The sequence below is a fragment of the Marmota flaviventris genome, chromosome 2, assembly GCF_047511675.1.
Source record: "Marmota flaviventris isolate mMarFla1 chromosome 2, mMarFla1.hap1, whole genome shotgun sequence".
In the NCBI taxonomy this organism is placed as follows: domain Eukaryota; kingdom Metazoa; phylum Chordata; class Mammalia; order Rodentia; family Sciuridae; genus Marmota; species Marmota flaviventris.
Window position 1 is genome coordinate 92,544,178 of NC_092499.1, and position 21,944 is coordinate 92,566,121.

The window sequence follows — 21,944 nt, forward strand, 5'->3', positions numbered from 1 at the left end:
AGTAAAACAAAAAAGGGCCTTAGAAAATATCAAATGCATTCGTTCATCTATTCACAAATATATCTTGAGTGCCTACTCTGTGCTGTGCACTTTCCTATGTGATGGAAACATACTAGTACTTAGAGCAGGACACAGTCTTGTCACCATGGAGTGTATGGTCCAGTAAGAGAGATTAATTGAAAGATGTCACATGAATAATGACAACAATGCAACTGTGTTAAGGAGAGGTAGATGATATAAGGAGAGAATACCCTAAGGAGACCTAGACCTGATGTGGATTCATGTTTAGGGAATGCTTTTCCAGAGAAATTAAAATCAGGTAGAGTAGCGGGGAAGTAAGAGGGAGCAGGGAGACAATTCCAAAGGGAAGGTGTGTCTAAAGTTCTGTGGCTGTGGAGGAAAGGAATGGAGCACATTATGAATCTTAGAGAGCTAAGGGGAATCTGGCAAGAGGTAAGCATGGAAGGGAATCAGAGACCAGGCATGCAAATCTTTGCCAGTTCCTGAAGAAAAACTCATTAGGATTTTAAGCAGGGTGATGGTGAGTAGTAATATCTTAAAATTAATGTTTTACAAAGTTCATTCTGGTTGCTATGTAAAGAATGGATTGAGTGGACAAAATACCCCCATGTAGGGTGACCAGAATATACTCTACCAGCACAAAAAGAGATGATTCTTGAGAGCTGAGACAGGAGTAGTGGCAGTGGAGGTTCAGACAAGGAGACAGATTTGAGAGCTATGCAAGAAGCAAAATTGAGAAGACAGTGACATATTGGCTATAGGGCAAGGGAAAGGATGACTTAAGGGCAAGACCTAGGTTTATGATTTTGCACAACAGATAGATGGTAGATAACATAATTCACTAATTTGATACAGTTACTGGTTTTATAGATAAAATCATGAAGCCATGAGCACAGATAAGAGTTTATGAAAGAATGTAGAAAGGGAACACTTTCTATAAAATGGGATTAATAATTCCTATTTCATAGAAGTGTAGTCTGGATAAAATGTCATCACATAGGTGAAGGCAAATGGCAAAAACTGTTAGCACAAATCTGTTGGTTATTACAATTAAAAGTGTTCATTTTATTAAAAAAAACATTCCTATAAAATATGTCCATGGTTGTTTGTGTTCCTGTATTCAATCATTTAACTTGACATAATGTATACATGATTTGATTACTACTCAATGCACAGAAACTCTAACTGTCATAGTAAAGGACTAACTTGTGATGTGAAAAATAATATTACATTAATATTATCTCATTCTCCTAACTGATGATCCACCAGTGGAAAATGAGAGATTAAAGAAAGAAAGCACCAAGGTGTGGGAGCAAATCTTGTCCCATCCTCCATTCTGTACCTTGCCTGCAACTTCTTCTGTTCCCCCAAAGTCATTTGGAATAACCATATAAATCCAAAACAGTAAAAATTTTGGAAGAACCTTCCAGATTTTACCAAGATTCTTCCAACACACATTAACTAATTAAATGACAAAGTAACATCTTCATTATAGAAACTGACTCTTGGATGAATGAGAAAAACATCCAATCCAAATAATTGTTTAAGAGATTGTGGCCATCAATTAAGTGCTATTTTCATAGAGACTGTCCTCCAAAGAACAGAATTAGCATATACATACATATTTATGTGCAATAGAATTAGCATGTATGTATTGTGTGTGTATATGTATGTGTATATACACACACATATATATGTGAATTTTAAAGATAAAATCGTGATGTCAGTCAAAAAGGTAATGCTGGAGTCAAAAACATGAAAGGCACTCAAGAATCTGCTTCTGAAAGAGCAGACCTGCTTTCTAGGATCACAGTTTGAGTACTGCTCAAAGGCACCTGGCTATGGAGTCTAAAATTCAGCCCCATTAGTCTTAAGAGCCTTGTGATCAGGAACTGGGCTTAAAGAACTGTGGTGGGAGTTTCATTTGTTTATTTTGTTGTTGTTTTTCCTAAGTTGATGCAGACTTGACTTCTTTGGCACCCTAAGGTAGTTCACTGTAGAAAGGTCAAACATAAGAGCAATTGTTCAGACTCTAGTCAAATACTGGAGACTTTTATGACTTGATTTGGGTTTACATAGTGGTCTATACTTTTATGACATAAGCAAACTTTAAAAGGGTTTCATAAATGGTAAACACTAGCTTCGGCTGTTTAGGTCTGATTTGCTTGTTTAAGACCCATCAAGGTAAAGTTATCATATACACTGGAAGATTTAATGCCCAGTGCATTTTGAAACATTAAAGATAAAAACATAAAGTCCCTTTACTTTGACCAAATATTTCTGGGAAAAAAGTCACCAAATAACAAAGACAGTTTTTTAGAAAGGAAGTTTGAGACATTCTTACAGGAGATGGGGTACTCTGTGGTACAAATAAGATATGACACAACCTCTGTAATCTGAAGAACCCAGTTCAAGTCTTGGCTCTGATCGGAACTACTATGTGTGACTTTAAGTCACTTAACCTCTGTCAGCCTTGTGTCTTCACCTATCCAAAAAGTGCATTAAACTAAATTAATTTAAGTCCTCTCCTAACATCATGTAATTCTAGAAATGTTATTTACATTTTTTTATGTGATCTTCTTCACTTTCTAAACCACATTTATTATTTAATCACTGTTTGGCCTCCCATCCTGATATTTCTTACCATTTGTCTCCACAGTGAAACAAGCCCCTCCTGTATTCATTAATCCACATATGATCCTCTCATCTTCAGACCTTTCCCAAAATCTGACTTTAAACTTTTCACTGTGAAGCTTGAAACCTTAATCATCTCTTTGTCCACTGTCCAAATCCTACTGGACAACTTGGCCTACATCAAATACATCAGCCAACATTTTGACAGTCAACAGCATTTATAATTCCAGGCAGTGAGGGGTTCACAAAAAGTTGAAGACATCTAGGAGGTAAATTAGCATATAATTAAACCAAGAGAGAGGCTCATCTTGAAGTAATATATAAATGAGAGTAGCATAAATACAGTGAAAGTAAGAAGTCCAAGCAGGAGTAATCTCAATATAGGAGAGTCAGCTCATCTTGAAAGAATAAGAACTGAATTGACAGGAAATCTTTCCATGTGGGGGACCTATATAGAAACCCAGGTATTGAGCAAAGATAATTCTGAAAAAAGGCTTTCTAGTGTTTTCTTTTTTCTAGAGAAGAGAGATGAAAAAGAAAACAAGTTTTCTAATGACATTTTTAGTTAGTTTCCTAAATATTCAAGACTCTGAAGGGGCTGGGATTGTGTCTCAAAGGTACAGCACTCACCTAGCATGTGCGAGGCCCTGCGTTCGATCCTTGGCACCACATAAAAATAAATAAAATAAAGGTATTGTGTCCAACTACAACTAAAATAAATAAATAAGTAAATAAGTAAAATAAATAAATAAATAAAAGACTCTGAAGAGTCTCAATCATACCAATGTGAAAAAAAAAATTTTGTTGGAAAAGAACATGTCAATTTAAGTAAATCCCTCAAATATACTAGCTGTAGGTGCAATCATATTTATAAATGATAATATCAGAAGCTTGGGTGGGAAAGAACACTATCTTGGCAAGTATCTCAGACATATCTTGTGTACCTCCTTCAGTCTTCTCCACACCATGGTATCATTGTCTTTAAGGCCAACAAGAGACATTGTAGGGGGAGTGAGAGATCCTTCCTACTTACTATAATTTAGCCATCTACCCTGAATTTCTGGATTCTTTCTCCACTTCCAAATTTGGATCAAATTCTTCACCAGGGCATAGAATCTCTTTTTACCAAGTGGTGGGGCAAGATGACACTCAGAATTGAGTTAGCTCTCCACAGATGACTAACCTTTGATAATGGGAAACAACAGGCAGAAAAGTGCAGGGCAAGTGAAACTCCCTCTTGCTACCATGAACTGTTCTATCAATCCTATCTGAAGATATCACACGTGATCAAGCATATGCACCTGCGTAAAAGCCAGATGTGTCTCTTTGAGGCTCATCATCACACAGTTGCCAGCATGATAATACTAATACCTCCCTTTGCTTCTCATAGCTTCTTCTCTATTCTTTTTCTCACTGTTTCAGGATTATACCTCCAAACAAAGCTTTACTTATCCCTTTCCTCAGGCAAGAGGATCGCAAGTTCAAAACCAGCCTATGCAACTAAGCAAGACCCTATCTCAATTTTATTTTTAGAGGACCCAGGTTACTACAACAAAAAAGAATAAAAACAAGTAAAGACCATTGGATTAGGAACTAAAAATGGTGCTTCTAATCTTGCTATAATGGATGCTGCTATTTATTACCTATTTTACCTAGAACAACTAACATTGTAAGATCTATAAAATGGGATAGGAATTAGAGGAAAAGGAACTAGTCTAAATGACTTCTGGGTCCCTTCCAGCTGCAATGCTTTAAGATCCTTAGGAATTAAATAGCCAAAAGCCTCAAATGATCTATTAGAATATAGATGCATTGGTCAGTGTGAAAACCACAGAGTCCTATTATAACCCAATTCTATATTATATATAATATTTTATATATATATTATATATAAAGTTCACTTGACCACAGTAACAGTTTGGATCAGCCTTATGAAATATGACTATCATTGAATCTTGGGCAAAACTGTCTTGACTCTGAAACAGGTCCATTTTCATTATTATCAGCAACCAGTGATTTGATATGTGACAGTATCTTTTGCAACTTAACCAATATCACAAATTCAATAAAAAACAGACCACATGGCTGGGCATGGTGGTGCATGCCTGAAATCCCAGTAGCTCAGGAGGCTGAGGCAGGAGGATTGTGAGTTCAAAGCCAACCTCAGCAATAGCAAGGTGCTAAGCAACTCGGTGAAATCCTGTCTCTAAACAAAATACAAAATAGGGCTGGGGATTTGACTCAGTGGTTGACTGACCCTGAGTTCAATCTCTGGTACCAAAAAAAAAAAAAACCACCACAGAAAGACTTGGGAGAATTGCAAGACTATATCTGTTCTGAGGAGAAGTTATAAATACAAGAGTAGTTTTAATCATCAGTAGTATCGAAGGGCATGGTGATGCATACCCAAAATATCAGCCTCTCAAGAGGCTGAGGCAAGAGGATCGCAAGTTCAAAACCAGCCTATGCAACTAAGCAAGACCCTATCTCAAAATAAAATATTTAAAAAGTCTAGGATATAGGTCAGTGGTGAAGTATCCCGGAGTTCAATCTTCAGTACTGCAACACACATTCACACACAGTAATATTTAGTAAAGAAATCCAGTCAAAGGAGACCACATATGGTATGATTCTACTTCTATGAAATTATAAAATGTACAGCACTGGCAAATCTATATAGACAGAAAGTAGATTAGTGGTTTGCCTCAGACTAGGAACTGGCTAAATGTGGAGTACTGTTAAACAGACAAAAAGTTTCTTCTGGGAATGAGAAAAATGTTCTAAACTTTAGATTGTGGTGAAGGTTACACAACCCCATGAATATACTACAAACCACTGAATTGTGTACTTTAAATGGGTAAACTGTATGATTGCGTGAAATACATCTCAATAAAGCTCTTTTAAAGAGCAATAGGGGAGTGAACTGATTCAGAGACAAAAATGCATGACAAACAAATAGGCGTTTCTCACTAAGAACAGAATATTGTAAAGATATGATCTTTTAAATTAAACACACACAAATTTTATTATTATTTGTACTGGGGATTGAACCCAGAGGCACTTAACCACTGAGCCACATCCCCTTTTAATTTTTTATTTCGAGGCAGGATCTTGCTAAGTTGCTGAGGCTGCCTTTGAACTTGTCATCCTCCTGCCTCAGCCTCGAAAGCCGCTGGGATTACAGGTGTGCACCACCAAGCCTGGCAAATTATATATTTTTAAAAAGACTCTGGAAGAGGAAGTACACAGAAACTTTACCTGGTTTCTGCTTGACAATAAATTTTCCCATGCAGCAAACAGTCAAACTTTTGGGAGATAAATGACAGGGGATACTATGGAATGTGTCTCTGGTAGGAGTTTTAGTGTGAGCAGGTACAAGAGGACACATTTGGTAGGAGGCGCCTTCAACTAGCATCAGTTACAAACTACAAAAAGGACCTTGGAGAAATAGTACAAATTCAATTTAGTAGGACATTTTGGAGGCCACTATTATATGCAAGGTACTATTTTAACAGCTGTAGTAAAAAGGAGAATAGAAAAATGACACAGATCCTCTCTTCCATCTCTACTTCAAAGAACATCTAATCTAGTAAGAGAGAGAACTTACATACTGCAAGGTCAGGTGAATACATGCTATAAATAGCAACTAGAAAAGTTAAAGAAGCTTAACAGAAAAACTCGAATTTTCTCTGGAACCTAAACTATTGGGAATATCAATCAATTATGCTGTTGTATTTTAGAAGACCCATCAAATGCTGGGAACCATTTAAAGAGGGCAATTAAACACCAAATTATCTACCTTTACTTAAAATAAACATACTCTTAATGTGTCACCATACTTCTTGAGAAGTAGAATAAAACTTCATTCATATTAAGTCTTCTGACAAGCCCCTGGCTTTAAATTCAGAAGCACCTTTTTTCTTTAAGTATTTAAGGTTCATAGCTAGCCCCTGAATACCTGGTTTAAAAAAAAAAAAGCCAAAAATGCTAAAGAACTGCCAGCTGATCAGATGGCTGTTCGTAGAAAAAACCCTCCTCTGACTTGCTGACAAGTCTTTGGTCTTCTCTTCTGTGGCACTGGGGATGGAACCAGGGCCTTGCACCTGCTAGGCAAGCACTCTACCACGGAGCCTAGATTCCTAGCCCCTGACCATGTCTATAAATACCACGGAAAAAACACAGAGGTCAATGGGGAGAGTAATAGATTGGATGTAGAAGCAGAGATTGGAAATGATGACAGGGTAGGCAGCAAGGTTTCAAGCAGCAGATACTGGCACAGAAGAAAGCCACTTACAAAAGAGGAAGAAACTCATTCTACATCTGTGCTAACAAAGAGTTAACTGGTTCACAACCCTTGAAGGAGGGGAGAGACAAGGAGAGCAAGAGCACCTAAGGATACTGTCTTGAGTATCCACATCAGGCCAATACCCAGAGCCTGATAACCCAAGCAGTTCAAGGTCCCCGGGGAACAGAGTCTGGGATGGTGCAGAACTACATAGTGACAAACTAAATCATGCTTCATGCTCTGCACCATGTAGACCCACATCATAAAACGCTGACATTCTTAAATATGACCTTGATTCAAAGAATGATCAAACTAAGACAAACTTTTTCTGCTTTAAAAAAGTGCATCTTAGAAATGCTTTAATTTAAAATTTAAGTAAAAATATTTGGGGGTATAAATCCTCAAAATCCTTACCTGTACGGCACACTATTTTTTTTTTTTTTTTACTTCCAAATGGTTTATTTCCTGATGACCTCAGCAAATAGAATTTTCATTCCATAATGGAATAAGAGGGCAACTAAAAGACAGAAATGACAATTCTATGGAGGACAATCTAAAAAGAGACAAGGTCAGAAGCTATTTAATTCCATGAAAGATTTTTTTTTTTAATCCCCAGCATCCTTTTTCTTCAAATCTGAATCTGAGCATCCAAGAGAGCAAATGAAACAGGTCTCTATGAACAAATATTTTATAATCTTTAAAACTTACAAGCTCAGTGAATAGAAGGAACTGCTTAATGCTTCTTTCTGTATTCTCCAGAGTACTTAGAGGTAATGCCTACTATACAATATAAACTTTCAAATTGCAACATTCTTTCCCACAACTTTAACAGCAAAATCTTTCACTCTGGACTAGCTGCAGCTTTTGATTAGTTCAGAAGAGTACAACAATATCCTCCTACATTTTTTTAGCTCTTGACAAAGACAGATCACTTGGGAGATCCTATATCCTTCCTGCCTCTCTACTTCATGTGATTTACAGAGGTGATTTTATCATTACGTTTGCTTTTCTCCCAGTTCCTATAACCAGACACGCCAGTTTCTCTTGAGACCATAGTAACTTAATTCTGACTCCCTCACAGTCAAAATCTAGGGGTAGATTTTTGAAACAAGTTTCAAGGCATTTGAAAAAGATGAGGATTTCAGTGTGGGCTTAAAAGCAGACAAAATGTAATGCCCACGGATGTTCCTAGAGGTTGCAGGGGTAGGATGTGAGGGACAGAGGACATGGGATTCACCAAGATAAAAGGCACAAAGGGTGTCCAATGTCTCCTTGTTATTAATCTGACCCTTTAGTCAGACTATTATAATTAACGTATGTACTTTGAATTGTTCAGGGCTTCTGGTAGGCCATAAATGTGACCATTCATCTCAGCCTGTCACACCAGTACAATTTACACCTGCTGTCTAGCAATTACATACAGTTTGATTTTTGAATCAGATTATTTGTATTTCAAAAAGTATTCCTATTCATTGCATTAAAATAAACCAGGATGAATGCGGCAGATAAGAACTTTCAACCTTTCTCATGGTCATGTCTAATGATGAGAGTCATTTACATTTCCCATATGCTGTTAAATCTGCAAGATGACCAGCAATCACTTCTCCCACCACCTTCTAATACAAATAATTAACCCCTTCTTTTCAAAAACAGTATTCAAACTGCTTGCTGGTAAAATGAGGTAGGCAGGAGCATCCAGGGTCAGTTCATTCTTTCCTAATCAGGTGTTTTCCATATCATGTCTTGTGAGATGCCCAAAGCTGCCAAGGCTGCCCAGGTAGTGGGGTCAGTGGGAAATAAGGGAAATCATGAGTTAGATATACAGTTTGAGTAGCCCTGCTGTAAAACACTTAAATAATAGTCTGTATGCCATGGCTATAGTGATTTTTGTCATTTATTTCACTGATGCAAATAAAGACTTCATATATATTGTTTGATGATGCTTTTCATTTTGCAATAAACCCTTTAAACAACAGCGAACTAAAAAAAGTTCATATTAGTAAAAATTCCAAATTTCCTTTCTCAAAAAACTAATCATAAACATAAATGCTATATAAAACATTTGTTGACATGTACCATTCACTGTAGGGGCCACAGAGATGTCACTGTCTATATTAAAATTAGTGTCAGCATCTACTTCAAAAACTGGTAGCTACACATATGGAGGGGTCAAACAAATAAGTAAATGGAAGGCAAATTACAGCCACTTGCTTCTCACTATTAAAAAAGGAAGCTACCAGGCAAAGAGGCACACACCTAGATTTCTAGTACTCGGGAGGCTCATGCTAGAGAATCCATGGAGACCAGGAGTTCAAGCCTCAGCAACATAACAAGACCCCATCTAATGTTGGGGGGGGGAGTTAAAAAGGTAAAAGAAAGAGAGGAAGCAACAGAAGAGGCTCAGAATGAACTATGTAGCACTATATTAAAATGAAAGACATCAGTATATCTCAACCATATAAAAAATTAACTCAAAATATATTACAAACTTAAGACATGGAACTATAAAACCACTAAGAGAAAACATAGGGGGAAAGTGCCCTGACATTTGTCTGGGTATTTTTTTTTTTTTTCCATTATGATTCCAAAGTCACAGGCAACAGAAGCAAAAATAGACAAATGAAATTACATCAAACGAAAAAGTTTCTACAGAGCACAGGGAAAAAGGTGAAGAGACAACCCACAGAATGGAAGAAAGTATTTGCAAATTACACCATCTAATAAGGGATTAATATCCAGAATATACAAGTAGATGTAACAACTCAATATCAAGAAACAACTTGATTCAAGTATGGGCAAAGGACTTGAACAAACATTTCTCAAAAGATATAACCAGCTAACAGGTATATGAAAAATGTTCAGTATCACTACTCATTACGAAAATGCAAATTAAAACCACAAGGGCTGGGATTGTGGCTCAGTGGTAAAGCGCCTGCCTAGCACATGTGAGGCTCTGGGTCAATTCTCGGCACCACATAAAAATAACATAAAGTTCATTGTGTACACCTACAACTAAAATAAATATTTAAAAAAAAACACAAGATATCACCTCACACAATTAAAATGGCTACTATCAGAAATACAATTATATTTCTTTTAAAAATACAGGGACTACTCTGGTTTTCTTCCTGAGCAAGCTAAGTTTGTATCTTTCGAGAAATGTCATTTCATTCAAGTTGTCAAATTTATTGGCATAAATTTAATCATGTACTTATATACCCTATACAATTAAAAAAGTCTAAAGTCTAATAATACATAAAACCATTTTCAGTCAAGAAGTAAATATTTGAAAACTATATACTGTTAACTATTTTAAGAATCTCTTTTCACACTCAAAAATGAAAGGATGAACTGGGGGTGTAGCTTGGTGTAGAACACATGTCCAGCATATGTGAGGCCCTGGGTTCAATCTGTCGCACTGGAGAAGAAAGAAGTGAAAGGATGATAAATCACATCATAAATTTAGATACAATCCACTGCCTCGGATCAGTATCAGGATGACTTTCTAGGATTGTCCTGTGATTTTTTTGACTTTGAAAGTCATCTTTCAAAATTATCCTGAAAAACCCCAACAGAGAAACAGAGTTAAATACATATGGTCTGTGGCATGTGGCTGAGAAAGGCATACTAATAAACCAGGAAAAGCCTAGACTATTCAATAAATGGGTGAGGCAACAGCCTTTCCATTGGAAATACACAATTATGTGCATTATAACTAGATATCCTATCCCTCACATTATGTACAAAAATGAACACCAAGTAAATCAAAGGCCTAAAACTTGAGGCATATTTTTGTAAGACTGACAAAATTGTTTATACCAAAATTACACATTTTGTACAGCCAAATATATCATAAACAAAGTTAAAAAGATAAGCAACAAATTGAGAAAATATTTACAAAATATACAGCAAAGAATTAATATCCAGACTCTGTGACAAACTACCACAAATCAGCAAAAAGATAGTTATCCATGAAAGATGAAACTCACATGGCCAATAAACATAAAAAGACGATCAACCTCATTAGTAATCAAGAAAATGCAAATTAAACCCACTAGACTGGCAAAATTTAAAAAGCTTACAAATTTATTTATTTATTTGATATTGGGGATTGAACCCAGGGACACTGTCTACTACTGAGCTATATCCCCAGCCCTTTTGTGTTTGTTTTGTTTTGAGATAAGGTCTTGCTAAATTGCAAAAGTTGACCTCAATCTGATGATTCTCCTGCCTCAGCCTCCTGAGTAGCTAGGATTTCAGCTGTGTCAACATGACCTGCTCCAAAAAACTTGTGAATTTTAAATGTAGGTGAGGAAGTGGAAGTAAAGGGTACACCCAAATATCCTAGTATAGATATTTTATAGTGCAATCTGGCAATATATAGTGAGGTTGAAAATAAGCACATCCAGCAATTTCAACTCTAGGTATAAAAATACAGAATGATGCTGTTAAGCAAAAATGTAATACAAACCACATAAATGTTTCAGAAGCCAAATTTTAAAAAGCAAACAGGTAAAATTAATTTTAATAATATATCTTGCTTAACTTTATAACATTCAAAATAATATTGTTTTGGCATAAAATTCACAACTGACATTTAACAATTCATATAAAATGTTTGAGATTTTCAAGTTCCTTTTTTATACTAAGTCTTCAAAAGTCTCATGTGTATTTTATACCTACAGTACAACTAAATATGGCCTAGTCTCAAGTACCCAGTAGCCACATGTGGCTTGAGGCTATGGTACTTGGCAGTGCGGCACCGGATCCTTGCTGCTCAAAACATCAGCATCACCTGGGAACGTGTTAGAAATGCAGAATCTTGGGCCCAACTTCATACCTAGAGAATGGAAAGCTGCATTTTAACAAGATCAGCAAGTAATTCGTATAAACATTAAAGTGTGTGAGACAATACCCCAGTGCAGGTATTCACAGTGCAGGTTAACAAGTGTGCTTACATATAAGGATTCCTGCAGCCCTTGGGATGGCAGTTGGGTTGTTAGCCAGAGACCCTGCCATTTGCCTCTTCATCTGTTCTACACAGCAAGTCACGCAAATAGCTTTTTCTATCTTTATCTTGACAGACAAAAATAGGGGAAGCTCTTCCCTAGAGAATCTCTCACACAGGTATGTAAAACATGTATAGGGGTGTCTACTGAAGAACAGTCAGAGGAAAAAAGAAAAAAAACAAACATCCAACAATGGGTGATTAGATAAACTAATACTTTCATGCCATGGAATATAATGTTTGAACTAGAGATAAAGATATGGAAATGGCTGGATATGGAAAACAATGTTTCAAAAAGTTGCTTGTTATTAAGATGGCACATTATAATGTATGTATAATTAAAAGTACACAAAATAGTATACATTTTTCATAAATTTTTAACTTTGTAACATAAGCATAAAAATATGGAATGGACACAAGCCAAACTGATGACAGGTGTTGCCTTCAGGAAGGGAAAGAAGAATATAAAATTATGAAGAGAACATAGGAGACTTCACCTTGTAATGTTCAATTTTCATTTTGAAACTTTTATAGGGGATATAGCTCAGTGGCAGAGCACTTGCCTAGCATGCACAAGTTCCTGGGTTCAATTCCTAGCACCACAAAATAAAAAAATTTATAAAGCAAATATGAAAAAAATGCTTACATTTCTCATTTTGAGTGATTGGTACATAGGAGTGTGTTTTAACATCTTTGTATGTATTTGTATTTAGGGAGTTATTTTTCAAGAAAAATAAACCCAACCAAATAAAAATAGAAATAGATGCATATAGAATTTCAAACAAATCAGAGCTATATGGAATTTAAAACCTACCTTATTCCTTCCCTCATCTCAACTATGGTTTTAACCATAGTTGAAAACATATTATATAGTATTATGAACATCTTCTATACATTTATGGGTATGTAACTACTATAAATCAAAGAGTCTTAAAAGACAGAATACTGAACATATTTTGGGGACTTTCTCTTTTTACTTGACAATATATTGTGGACATCTTTTCTTGTCAGAATGTATTTATCTAGTTCATTATTTTTTAGTTATAACTGGACACAATATCTTTATTGCATTTATTTTATTTTTATGTGGTGCTGAGGATCAAACCCAGGGCCCTGCACGTGCTAGACGAGCTATCTACCACTAAGCAACAATCCCAGCCCCTAGTTCATTCTTTTTAATAGCCACTTAGTATTCCATTCTATGGCTTCATCACGGTGTATTGAAAACCAATACTGGAAAAAATTGGAGATCCTTTTTACTGAAAATAAGTAAAACTTCCTTAGAAAGTATTTATATTTATCATCCAAGAAATTTGATATTACTAGTTAAGGAAAAGCTTAAAAATATATTGCCTAGACTTCTTCATTTAGAGAAGTATAAGGCTTAGAGGAAATAAAATTGGAAAAAAAAATTTCTTCTGAAATAATATCAGAAAGTACACAGTAGTCTTCCAGTACTTACATTTCAAATCCAAACTAGAACAAGAAACAAAAACTATTTCGGGTTTCCAAATAACAAATCTCTTCTAAGTCCCAGAATTTAAAGATCACTGAATAATGAAAGTTACGTAAAGCCCTGCACCCAGGATGCTCTGGATATATTTCTGAATTCCCACTCCATTATCATTAATGGACACCAGCTGTGAGCTATAGTATCCTGGGTACATTACACAATAAAAACACAGACAGGATGTGACTGCACATATGCCATGTGCACAGCTTGGTTTTAATTAGCATCACTGAGAATACATGTTTATTGAAGATTATAGTCTAGTGGTTAAGAGTACTGGAGTCAGACTGCCTGGGTTCCACTCATGACTCATATGTAATAATATGAGCAAATCATTTAAGTCTCATTTTCTCCTTTAAATTTCTCACAAATTTGCTTTGAAAATTAAAAGAAATAATGAGTACACATTAATTGGCATAGAATTTACTCCTAAGTAAGCACTCAATAAATATGTAATTATGATTATTAGTATTATTGAAAATTATTATACTTAAGGGGTCCTGTTAGAATTAGAGTAATGTATATACACATTACTCTTCACATATTATGTATGTTTGTGTGTGTATCCATTTCCTGCTTTTGAGAACTTATAATTTAGAAATCAATACATAAAGCCCAAAAAGAAAGTAAAATAATGAAGAGTATTATTTTCCTACTCAGACCTATCACAAAGTGACTTTTTAGTCATCCAACCCAAATAGGTAAATATTTAATCAACTTACCTTATTTTAACACCCAATAGAGTTAATAATACTATGTATATAATGGATATAATCTAGTACATAGACTGACTTAAAGATTTTTAATATAAAAATTTGGGATTGAGTTTATCCTTAAAAGTATGCTTTTCTTTTGGTCATGATATTGATTTCATGACCCACCTGTCCATTAAGAGTAGCTTAAAGAGCCAGCCAACGGACATGCCACTGCCTACCAACCAGCTGCCAATACTTTATAAGCTATAAAACTGACCCACATTTTGTAGGAAATATGTTTAAACTTTAAAGGTCAACCTATGCATAGTGCTTTAGAGCTTACAAAGTTCCTGCAACTCACTACTTTCTCTCTCCATAACTGGGAGGGGAACATGACATCCTTCATAGCAATTCTAGGGCTTTCATTCAAAAGAGATGATTCAATTTGTCAGATAAGGTGACTTTACAACATTTTACTCAACCAATTTCTTTTAACCCCTAGTGTTTTGAGAATTAAGAATAAATCTGCTATGCACAGATTAGTTTTCAAAGGCAAAACTAACATCCAGGTAAATGAAGTTTTGAACTCCAACTTTTCTGATTCACTGGAAAGCTGAAGCATAAATTACCTTTTCTGCTTCACCCGCCACTGTTTACCCGTTTTCTGCCTTAACTTTTCCAGATTTTTCTCCAAGGATACAGGTGCCTAGGTCTTGTTCCCAATTCACTTCAAATCAATTTTTTTCACTCAATTAAAAAAATACCTAATAAATCTAAAGTCCTGGGCTGATTTCTGGAAAGGATTCAGCAATGGGTAGGCTACTACTCCACCTTCAAAGATCTTCTAATCTATTTTCAAAAGCTACAAGGTAGGATAATACAGATCACACAGAGTAAGGGCCATACAGGCATCTGTAATGTAATATAGGTTTAAAGATTGGAGAGTGCCCTCTGGTGGAAGGGTGAGGAAATGATAAAAAGAGACCAAGGCATCTGAGTTTTAGACAGGATTCCCACAGGAAGAATTGAAGGAAGACAGGCATTGACTGGGTGGGGTAGGGGGGAGGCCTTAGGCAGCAAACTGGTGTGGAGGGATGTTCAATGAAGAGCTGTCCATATTTCTGAGTTGAGAGAGCAGGTCATAAAGGGCTTTGAATAAAAGATGAAGAGTCCTATAACTCCATATTAAGTGAGTTATCAAAAATTTCTAGGCAGCAGAGTTAGGTAAAAAGAACTTCACTTGGAAAGATTCATTTGATGAAAAGTATATAAGATGAGTCTAAGTGGGAGGCTGTACTTGGAGATCATCTAGAGGGTTGCTACAATAATTCAGATGAAATCAAACAGCTCTTTTAACAGTAAAAGGGAAGGCATTAAAGACTTTGGTAGGAAACAGACATGAAGACCAACGGTACAGAATAGAAGACACAGAGACAAACCCACATAAATAGTCATCTCATTCTAGACAAAGGTGCCATAAACATACATTGGAGAAAAGATAGCTGTCACAAGCCATTCATGGGTTGCATGTGAGTCACCACGCATGGAAGCCTCATGGATAGAGACATTTGGTGTCTGGGAATAACCAGTGGACATTTCCTCTGGTCAATTGCCCAGAGACAATGTGAATCTCTTTCCTACTCTGCCGTGGCCCACACAGCACCTGAGATGGGTGTGACCTGCCAAGATGTCAATCAGCCTGCTGACTGCAAGACATCACTGAAGCAAGACTCTGCCCCTGCCTTTGATGTACCCCCTTAAATAAACCACCAAAGCCATTTTCCCTTTGTCTAGTTCCAGAACCCATGTGGACAAGATCTATCAGGGGCTTCACTTTATGTAAATATATTTCTGAGTATCTATGCTTTGTTGTTACATCTTTTGGGGGGTACCAGGGATTGAACTCAGGGGTACTTGACCACTGAGCCATATCCCCAGGCCTATTTTGTATTTTATTAGAGACAAGGTCTCACTGAGTTGCTTAGCACCTCGCTAAATTGCTGAGGCTGGCTTTGAACTCATGATTCTCCTGCCTCCGCCTCCTGAGCCACTGAGATACAGGCATGCACCACGTGCCTGGCCACTTGTTACTTATTAATTATATCTGAGATTGTAAGTTTTAGTTGGCTTGGATTCCCCTGGGCATAAAGAAGAACCCCTTATTGAGATGCTGGTCGTCCTTCCTCCAGAAAGATAGCCTCTTCAACAAATGGTGCTGGGAAAAGTGGAAATCCACATGTAGCAAAACAAAATTAAACCCCTTTCTCTCACCCTGTGCAAAACTCAACTCAAAGTGGATGAAGGACCTAGGCATTAAACCAGAGACTCTGTGCCTACTAGAAGAAAAAGCAGGCCCAACATTACATCATGTTAGCTTAGGAATCATATTCCTCAGTAAGACTCCTAAAGTACAAGAAGTAAAATCAAGAATCAATAAATGGAATGGTATCAAACTACAAAGCTTCTTCAGAACAAAGGAAACAATCAAGAATTTGAAGAGCGAGCCTACAGAATGGGAGAAAATCTTTGCCCCCTGCATTTCAGATAGAGCATTAATCTCCAGAATATATAAAGAACTCAAAAACTTAACACCAAAAAAATAATGCAATCAATAAATGAGCAAAGGAACTGGACACTTCACATAAGAAGAAATACAATCGGTCAACAAATATATGGAAAAATGTTCATCATCTCTAACAATTAGAGAAATACAGATTAAAACTACACTGAGGGGCTGGGGTTGCAGCTCAGTGGATGCTTGCCTAGAACCTGTGAGGCACTGGGTTCGATTCTCAGCACTACATAAAAATAAATAAAATAAAGATATTGCATCCATATACAATTTAAATCTCACTCCACTCAGAATGGCAATTATCAAGAATACAAGTAACAATAAATATTGGTGAGGATGTGGGGGAAAAGATATACTCACACATTGCTGGTGGGACTTCAAATTGGTGAAACCACTCTGGAAAACAGTATGGAGATTCCTCAGAAAACTTGGAATGGAACCACCATTTGGCCCAGTTATCCTGTTGTTCAGTATATACTCAAAGGACTTAAACTCAGCATACTCTAGTAACATAGCCACATCAATGGTTATAGCAGTTCAATTCACAGTAGCTAAGTTATGGAACCAACCTAAGTGCCCTTCAACAGATGAATGGATAAAGAAAATATTATATATATATATATATATATATATATATATATATATATATATACACACACACACACACACAATGGAATATTACTCAGCCATAAAGAAGAATGGAATTATGGCATTTTCTGGTAAACAGATGGAACTAGAGACTAGCATGCTTAGTGAAATAAGCCAATCCCAAAAAAACAAAGGCCAAATGTTCTCTCTGATATGCAGATGGTAACACACAATAAAGTGGGAGGAAAGAAGAAGAGTAGTTCATTAGATTAGACAAAGGGAAATTAAAGGGAGGAAGTGGGGATGGGAATAGGACACACAGTAGAATGAAGAACAAAACTTTCCTATGTTCATATATGAACACACGACCAGTGTAACTCCACATCATGTTCAACAACAAGAATGGGACGTTATACTCCATGTATGTATATATGTCCAAATATACTCTGTCAAAAAAGAACAAAAATAATTTTTTAAAAAAGTTATAAAAAAAGACCTTGGTAGATTAAAGGGGAAAATAAAATTTGGCAAAGCCCCCCTTATTCTTTAAAGGGGCAACAGAGAGCTGAGAGTATACAAAGACAGAAAAGAAAGAAGAAAAATGAGTGATTATTGATGTTAAGAGGGAAAAAAAGGCCAAGCACTGAAACAAAGTTCAGGAAGGGATTGAATGGACTAGGCAGAAGTGTTCATTTTAAAAAGGAAAAGCATCCCTATAGTATGCTGATTTTAGTTCCTTTGGATATATACCAAGGAGTGGGAAAGCTGGGTCATATGGTGGTTCCATTCTTAGAAGCCATATCTATGTTTATAGCAGCACAATTTGCAATAGCCAGATTATGGAACCAACCTAGGTACCCTAGGATAAAGAAATGCCTTAGGATAAAGGGATAAAGAAATCTCTCTCTCTCTCTCTCTCTCTCTCTCTCTCTCTCACACACACACACACACACACACACACACACAAACACACGAGAATCACTCAGCCATGAAAAAGAACGAAATTATGTCATTTGCTCATAAATGGATGGAACTGAAGATTCTAAGTGAAATAAGTCAGATTCAGAAAGACAACAGTCAAATGTTTTTTCTGATAAGCAGAAGCTAGCCTAAACTGGGGGGGGGGGGAATGGAGAGAGAGAGGAAAAAAAGAAATTGGGGTGGGGATTCCATCAAAATTAAAGAAAGGTCAGGGGAGTAGAAGAAGGGGATTGAAGGAGAGGGAAGAGGGATAGGATAAGGGAAAAACAGTGGAATGAATCTGACCTAACTTTTCAATGTAAATATATGAATATACTACAGTGAATCTCATCATTATATATATCCACAAGACATCATTTTTAAAAAATGTAAATAAATAGATCAGTAGAGTAGAGAAGGGCAAGGGTAAACACTGCGGATTTAAATGGAGCAAACTATACTCTGTGTATTTATAATTATGTCAAAATAATTATGTATGCATAACTATTATGAACCAATAAAAATTATTTTTAAAATATATATACAACATATATAAAATAAAAAGCAGTTGTAACAAAAATAAATAAGTAAAAAGGATAAGCAAAATTTTAGTATTTCAAGGAGAATATGAGCAGATGAGAGAAAGTGAAACAACACAGAAACTAATAAATTTGAGACAAAGGAAATAGAGGCATTTATGACAAAAAATATCTCAAGGGCTGGCATTGTGGCTCAGTGGTAGAGCGCTCGCCTGGCATGTGTAAGGCATGGGTTCGATCCTCAGCACCACATAAAAATAAAATAAAGGTATTGTGTCCACCTACAACTAAAAAAAAATCTCAACTTTTTCAGAACATAGAAGGCAACTTCATTTTCCTAGGATAAGGGAACTAGAGAGAGATTGGTACTCGTGAATGGGAAGCACTTGGAAAAATTTCAATGGCCTCATTAAAAATTAAAAATATTTACTCTTTTTTGTCTTAGTGTATTCAGGCTGCTATAACAAAATACCACAGGCTGAGTAATTCACAAACAGCATAAATGTATTCTTCATGGTTCTGAAGGCCAAGAAGTCCAAGATTGAGGCACCAGCAGATTCAGCATCTGGTGAGGTCCTGTTCCTCATAGACAGCCTCACTTTTATCAGGCTCTCTTAGACCTGTGTTATAAGGGCACCGATCCCATCCATAAGGGTGGAATCTTCATGATGTAATCACATTCCAAAGGCCCCATCTCTTAATTCATCTCTTAATTTTATAGCACTTGAAATTACATTTCTAACACAAGAATTTAAGAGAATGCCAACATTCAGACAATAGCAGATGCCACCCAAAAAGTGAAAATACAGGGCTGGGATTGTGGCTCAGTGGTTGAGCACCCCTGGGTTCAATCCTCAGTACCAAAAAAAAAAAAAAAAAGTGAGAATACAACTTGTAGAATGGAAGAAAATACTTGGAAATAACATATCTGACAAAGGTCTAGCGTCCAGTATATATAAAGAATTCTTACAATTCAACAATGAAAACACAAAAAAATACCCAATTAAAAGAGAGGCAAAGGATATCAAAAGATATTTTCCCTAAAAACCAAAATGGCCAGTAAGCACACGTTAACAATGTTCAACATCATCAATCATTATGAAAATACAGATCAAAACCACTTTTGTTAGAATCGTCATAATCAAAAACACAAGTGGCCATAATAAAAAATAACAAGTGTTGCTAAAGTAGTAGGGAAACTGGAACTCTCATACATTGCTGATGGGAATGTAAAATGAACACCTATTTTGGAAAAGAGTTTGCAAATTCTCCAAACAAATAAAGAGTTGCCATATAACCCAGAAATTAACTTCATTCCTGGTATATATCCAAGATGAAAATATGCATCTACATAAAAACTTGTATAAATGTTCATATTAACCTTATTCATAGAAGAAAAAAAGTGGTAACAACTTAAACTTCCATAACTAATAAATGGATAAACAAAATGTAGGCGATCCAACAACAGAATATTATTCAACCATAAAAATGAAAAAAGTACTAATACATACTACAATATGGAGAATCTTTAAAACATGCTAACTAGGCACAGTGGTATCACCTGTAGTTCTAGCTACTCAGGAGGTTAAGTGGAGGGATGACCTGAGTTCAGGAGTTCAAGGCCAGCCTGGCAACATAGCAAGATCCTGAGGAAAGGAGGAAAAGAGGGAAGGAACTACTAAAGGTGGAAACTATTATGCTAAGTGAAAAAAGCCAACACAAAAGGTAACATATTGCATGATCACATTTATATGAAATGTCCTGAATAGGCAAGTCTATAGAGACAAAGAATAGATTAGAGATTTCCAGGGCCTGGGGTACTGGGAGGGTGGAAAATGAGGAGTGACTGCTAACAAGTTTTTCTATTTTGGAGGGATGGAATTACATATTGGTGATGGTCGCACAATTTGGTGAATATATTAAATGCCACTGATTTGTATACTTTAAACACATGAATTTTTATGACATGTGAATTCTATCTAAAAAAAAAAAAAGATTTCTAGGCAGCAGTGAGTTTTAGACAAGCTGTTTTGTTCTCCAACTATTCAGAATGGAATCATGACTTTTTCAATCTGTAATAAGTCACATAAGTCAGGCTGTAGGGGTTATATGAGCAAGGCACCTGGAATGGCGCAGAAGCAAAGAAATGACCAGCATGGTGCTGAATTAGGTCTATATAAAAGCCCAGGCTCTTTCAAAGCCTAACAATAAAAACAGGAACAATCCAATTATAAAACAGGCAAAGGACATGAACAGACATTTCACCAAAGAGGATATCCAGGTGGCAGATAAGCATATGAAAGGATATAAAATATCATTAGCCATTAGGGAAATGCAAATTAAAACCAAGAGATATCACATACCTATCAGGAAGACTAAGATAAAAAATAGTGACAACACCAAAAGCTGGCAAGGCTGCCAAGAAACTAGGTTACTCACACATGGCTGGTGGGAATGTAAAATGGTGCAGCTACTCTGGGAAATAATTTGCAGTTTCTTATAAACTAAACATGGAACTACCATATATAACTTAGCAGTTGCACTCCTGGACATATAGCCCAGAGAGATGAAAGCCTGTGTTCACAAAAAAACCTTCACACAGATAATAGTTTTATTCATAGTACTGAAAGTACAGACGTCCTTGAACAGGTCATGATTAAAGAAAATGTTTTATACTATAGAATACTGCTTGGCAATCAAAAGAAACTATTGATACATTCAATGACCTAGATAAATCTTTGAGACTTTTGCTAAGTGGAAACAAAAGAAAAGGTTATGTATGGTATGATTCATTTGTATGACATTGTTAAAATGACAAAATTATAGAAGCAGATAATAAGACTAGTGGTTGTCAGGTGTCAGGAATAGGAGGGTGAGAGAGAAGAAGGTGACCACCAAAGGGCAGGAGGAGGGATACTTGTGGTAATGGAAATGTACTGTTTCTTCACTTTATCAATGGCCATATCTTTGGTTGTGGAATGTACTAGAGTTTTGCAAGATGTTACTACAGAGGGAAATAGGTAAAAGGTATGTGAGATCTCATTGTATGATTTCTTACAACTGCAAGTGAATCTACAATTATCTCAAAATAAAAGAGAGTAATTTACTTAAGAAATAGCTCAGGTTGAGTGG

The 21,944-nt window shown here is 36.1% G+C and overlaps 1 protein-coding gene across 3 annotated transcripts in view; it reads right to left on the reverse strand.

Annotated features, from left to right (window-relative positions):
• Positions 1 to 21,944, reverse strand: part of Frmd5 (FERM domain containing 5) — a 313,939-nt gene that overhangs the window by 162,316 nt on the left and 129,679 nt on the right. The gene's annotated exons all lie outside the window — the stretch shown is intronic.